Below are 5,829 nucleotides of genomic sequence, written 5' to 3' on the forward strand. Positions count from 1 at the left end.
ACTGAACTGAACGGAAAGGATGGAAATCCCAAAACCTCTGAATCTAACCCACGGAATGATTTAGGCGAACGGATCCCTAACCCCAACGTGCAGTTGACGCAGCAACTCGGGGACGCTGAATGACACCCGACGAGGGTTGGTTGATCTCGCCGTTACGTCGATAAATTGAATTCGTCTTGGAAAAATCAAGAAGAATTCGAAACTCTCAAGAGAGAATAAAAACTTACAATTTGATTATAGGTAGGCTGCAAATTCGTCCATATGGTGGCCTATATATAGGCAAAGGCTAAACCTAATATAATAAGGAAACAACTTAACTACCAAGCAAAGAAGCCTAATTCGAAAATTAACTGGGCTGCCAAACAAGGCCCTTATTTTCGAAATACCAAGCTGAAACTATGGGCTAAAATCCGAAAATAAATAAAAAACATAAGTCTTCAAAACATAGAAAGTCTTCACGCTTCGGCCCACTCGCACTTGATGATATTAATTAAACTTGGACCGACTCCACCATCTCCAATGGGTTTCTTCATCAACTCTTGAGCCCACACTTCTTGAACTAAGCTCATCAAGCTCTCCTTGAACTTCTTGGCTCGTGCTCTTGTAACCGGACCAACAGGAACATGCACCGGGTCTTGCACCAACGAACCTTGGGCTGCATCACGAGCTCAAGACGGGAAACAAGAGCGCTTGCTGGGAGGCAACCCAGTGTGGTTTCTTCGGTATCTGATATGATCAAAAGTTCGCTAGATCTCTAGATCTGGAATCCAGAATTGAAATAAAGATAAATTGTGGAATATTGTCCCAAAACCCCTGAATCTAAACCACGAAATGATCTAGGCGATTAATTCCCTAAACCCCAACGTGCATTTGACGCAAGAACTCGGAGACGCTAAATGACACACGGCGAGGGATGAAGAACTCGTCGATTCGTCGATAGGTGGAATGAGAAGATGGAAATCCCAAAACCTCTGGATCTAACCCACGAAATGATTTAGGCGAACGAATCCCTAAACCCCAACGTGATGTTGACGCAGCAACTCGGGGACGATGAATGACACACGACGAGGGATGATGAACCCGCCGATACGCCGATAGGTTGAATTCTTGTTTGATTCAAGAAGAATTCGAAACTTGAGGGAGAATAAACTCACACATTTCATATATCATCAAAGTTATTTTTTATCGTTCCATACAGCCGCCATATATATAGGCAAAATAAAACCCTAATTAAAAAGAAGGACATAATCGTAAAAACAAGCAAACAAAGAAACTTGATCAGCAAGCTAAAATAAGCCCTAATGAGAAAACCAGCTCCGTACGCTCTGCTCTTTACGTCCGCGTCCTCTACTCTGGAATTCCGCTCTGCTCTGGTAATTCCGCTCCTCTGCTCTGGAAAGCCCGCTCTTTGATTTCTCTGCCATTTTGATTTCGCTGCTCTGACATTTTTGATTTCTCTGGCATTTGACTTCGCTGCTCTGGCATTTTGATTTCTCTGCTCGGGGCAGGCTCGACTTGATTTCTCTGCTCGGGCAGACTCGACTCGAATTCTCTGCTCGGGCAGGACTCGACGTGATTTCTCTGCTCAGTCGATTCCTCTGGCGGGACGAATTCCTCTGCTCGGGGCGATTCCTTTGGCATCCTTGGCTCTGGTCTGCGGCGGGATTCAACTCTGCTTTTGGCACGAGCTTGGCTCTTTCGGGCTGCGTCATGATCTGAACCGAATTTTCTTTCTTTTCTTTATGTTGTTTTGTTTTGTTTGGATGCACTAACCCTACAGGAAGACGGGCCCAGACGGATTTGGAGGGAGGCCCAGAGGATGATCCGAGCCCACTTTGCGTTGCAAAGTGTGTAGGTGGAGAGTTGGGGGTTGGAATGATCTGGAAGAAGGCTTACTGAGAGGGATGACGTGAGCGTGTCAGAGGCAGGCGGCGATGTGACTGCAGCCCTTCAGTTTCCGCAGAAATTTGAAATTCAAATTTTTAGCCATGATTTTCTTTCCTTAAAAATTTCTTTCTCTGCCATAACCGCCATTCTTGCCATATTCAAAGCCTTAACCCACGATTTTTTTCTCCCACAAACCCTAACCTCCGAAAATTGCTACACCACGATCTCCACTCGCCTCAAACCCTAAATTTCCATAATTACCGAACACCCTTCTTAAAGACGACCTTGCTCTCAAAAATCCCCACAAAATCCAGAACTTCCGCGCGAATTCTAAGTCTTTCTGATTTCTGCAAATCACAATGGCAAAAACCAAAGGAGGAGCAGGTTCCGGAAGCACCCAACCACCGAAGAAGAAAAGCACCAAGGCTCCACCACCAAAGCGTACCACCAGGCGAACCGCTTCGGAGGAGACCTGCACAAAAATCACCGAAGACCCTTTGCTGAATATCCAGCTGAAGTCCTTCTACAAGAGGAGCAGTAAGTAGTAAGAGCAGCCACCGAGTCAAAACAACCGGACGAAGGGGAGCCCGAGCCCACCCCTCCTGTGAAGAAGTCAAAGAAGACTCAGGCGAGCAAGGGGACTCCGGCGCGATCCATTGCCGAACCACCACCTGTTTGATGCATGCCATGGAGGCCCAAGTTACGTTGCATATGTGGGCTGATTTAATAGAGTCTTTTATTTTGTTTTATCTTTAATTTTCGTGGGTTATGTTAGGGTGGCTGAAATTAGGCCTTAGTTGAGTCAATTTTGAGTTTTATACCTTGTTTTGACTAAGGATATGTTTCCTTATTAGATTAGGAGTTATTTTCCATGTTTATTCTCCTAGTTTGGTTAGGTTTTCGCATACCTTATTTGTAGTCCTTATGATGGACGAAAATTAGGGCTTCTTTTGCTTGGTAGTTAAGTTGTTTCCTTCTTAGATTAGGGTTAGTCTTTGCCTATATATAGGCCTTCTTATGTTGGACGAAAAAAAAAACCTATTTTTATCAATAAACTTGTGAGTTTTATTTCTCTCTTGAGAATTCCGAATTCCTCTTGATTATTCCAAGACGAATTCAATTATCGACGTAACGGCGAGTCAACCAACCCTCGTCGGGTGTCATTCAGCGTCCCTGAGTTGCTGCGTCAACTTCACGTTGGGGTTTAGGGATCCATTCGCCTAAATCATTCCGTGGGTTAGATTCAGAGGTTTTGGGATTTCCATCCTTTCCGTTCAAGTTCAGTCTTCCGCGTGCGTTGTGTTCGATCGATCGGCAAGGATCATATGTTTTCCAGGTTTCGTAAGGGTCGAAATTATCCAGTGTTTTGTTTTTCTGTTTGGGTCTTTACGTTCTTGAGAGAGAGTATGAGTGTCAGTTCTGCAAATCACAGCCATCCGGCAGTTTTTTATGGTTGCAATCGAGATACAAAGTGTCGTACATGTCAAGGTTTCGGATCCAATGAGAGCGAGCAATGGGAGAATCTCTTTCACACGAGAGTTCTTGTCCAAGACAAGTTGTGCAGTGTGATCATTGATGGCGAAAGTTGCACGAATATGGTGAGTCAGTTCATGGTGACGAGATTGGGGCTGCCCGAGTTGAATCACCCCAAACCATATCGTTTGCAATGGCTGCATGCGCCCGGCGTCGTCGAGGTCACCAAGCAAGTGAAAGTGTCTCTTAGCTTGGGGAGGTATGAAGACGAGGTTTTGTGCGATGTTGTTCCCATGCAGGCGACCCATATTTTGTTGGGTAGACCGTGGCAGTTCGATAGACAAGCTACTCAGGATGGAGTCACCAATAAGTACTCCTTCGCGTATAAGCAAAAGAAGTTGGCACTTGTTTCCCTTAGTCCTCAACAAATTTATGAGGATCACGTGAAACTGCAGCAACTGCACATGGAGGCGGATGAGGAGATGTCTAGGGAGCAGCCGGTAGAGAAAAAGGAGATGCAGGTTGAAGTGGAGATTGATAGAGAGGTTGTTACTCTCCAAGGTGAGGAGACCGATCCCGATAGGCCACAATTGGAGGAGACCGATGAAGCAAAGGCAGTTGTGGTGGGCATCGATCGAGAGGTTGTTGCTGTTGAAGAAGAGGAGCCCAATCTTACGTTGCTGAAATTGCAGGATTCACGTGAGAAAGTGCTTGAGGAATATGTTCCAATTCCTTTGGAAGCAACGGTTTTGCTGATCACGTCTGCAAGTGAATTCTTTTGTGATAAAGCGCCGATGCATGCTACATGGCTGTTCGGAATAAAAGTAAAGCATGGCAAGTATTTTCAACAACAAGTTCTTCATGTTCAAGGTTCAAGAGAAGTCAGAGTTAGAGCCGAAGAAGAAGAATAATGCACAAGGGAGAAAAGCTATGGTCCAACAGTCAATTAATGCAAGGAACGAAAATTTGATTTTTGATCCCGGCATTTGGATTGACTACTTGGATTTGAGGACAAATCCCTTTCAAGAGGAGGGGAATGATGCATGCCATGGAGGCCCAAGTTACGTTGCATATGTGGGCTGATTTAATAGAGTCTTTTATTTTGTTTTATCTTTTAATTTTCGTGGGTTATGTTAGGGTGGCTGAAATTAGGCCTTAGTTGAGTCAATTTTGAGTTTTATACCTTGTTTTGACTAAGGATATGTTTCCTTATTAGATTAGGAGTTATTTTCCATGTTTATTCTCCTAGTTTGGTTAGGTTTTCGCATACCTTATTTGTAGTCCTTATGATGGACGAAAATTAGGGCTTCTTTGCTTGGTAGTTAAGTTGTTTCCTTCTTAGATTAGGGTTAGTCTTTGCCTATATATAGGCCTTCTTATGTTGGACGAAAAAAAACCTATTTTTATCAATAAACTTGTGAGTTTTATTTCTCTCTTGAGAATTCCGAATTCCTCTTGATTATTCCAAGACGAATTCAATTATCGACGTAACGGCGAGTCAACCATCCCTCGTCGCGTGTCATTCATCGTCCCCGAGTTGCTGCGTCAACTTCACATTGGGGTTTAGGGACCCGTTCGCCTAAATCATTCCGTGGGTTAGATTCAGAGGTTTTGGGATTCCATACTTTTTATCAGTCTTTAATTTATTAGTTCGTTTTCAGTCTTCCGCTTGCGTATTCGATTTGATCGGCCAGGATCATATCATCATCTGGTATCAGTTTTCCAGGTTTCGTAAGGGTCGAAATTATCCAGAGTTTTGTTTTTCTGTTTGGGTCTTTACGTTCTTGAGAGAGTATGAGTGTCAGTTCTGCAAATCACAGCCATCCGGCAGTTTTTGATGGTTGCAATCGAGATACAAAGTGTCGTACATGTCAAGGTTTCGGATCCAATGAGAGCGAGCAATGGGAGAATCTCTTTCACACGAGAGTTCTTGTCCAAGACAAGTTGTGCAGTGTGATCATTGATGGCGAAAGTTGCACGAATATGGTGAGTCAGTTCATGGTGACGAGATTGGGGCTGCCCGAGTTGAATCACCCCAAACCATATCGTTTGCAATGGCTGAATGCGCCCGGCGTCGTCGAGGTCACCAAGCAAGTGAAAGTGTCTCTTTAGCTTGGGGAGGTATGAAGACGAGGTTTTGTGCGATGTTGTTCCCATGCAGGCGACCCATATTTTGTTGGGTAGACCGTGGCAGTTCGATAGACAAGCTACTCAGGATGGAGTCACCAATAAGTACTCCTTCGCGTATAAGCAAAAGAAGTTGGCACTTGTTTCCCTTAGTCCTCAACAAATTTATGAGGATCACGTGAAACTGCAGCAACTGCACATGGAGGCGGATGAGGAGATGTCTAGGGAGCAGCCGGTAGAGAAAAAGGAGATGCAGGTTGAAGTGGAGATTGATAGAGAGGTTGTTACTCTCCAAGGTGAGGAGACCGATCCCGATAGGCCACAATTGGAGGAGACCGATGA

This window comes from Salvia miltiorrhiza, chromosome 1 (assembly GCF_028751815.1).
Source record: "Salvia miltiorrhiza cultivar Shanhuang (shh) chromosome 1, IMPLAD_Smil_shh, whole genome shotgun sequence".
NCBI lineage: Eukaryota > Viridiplantae > Streptophyta > Magnoliopsida > Lamiales > Lamiaceae > Salvia > Salvia miltiorrhiza.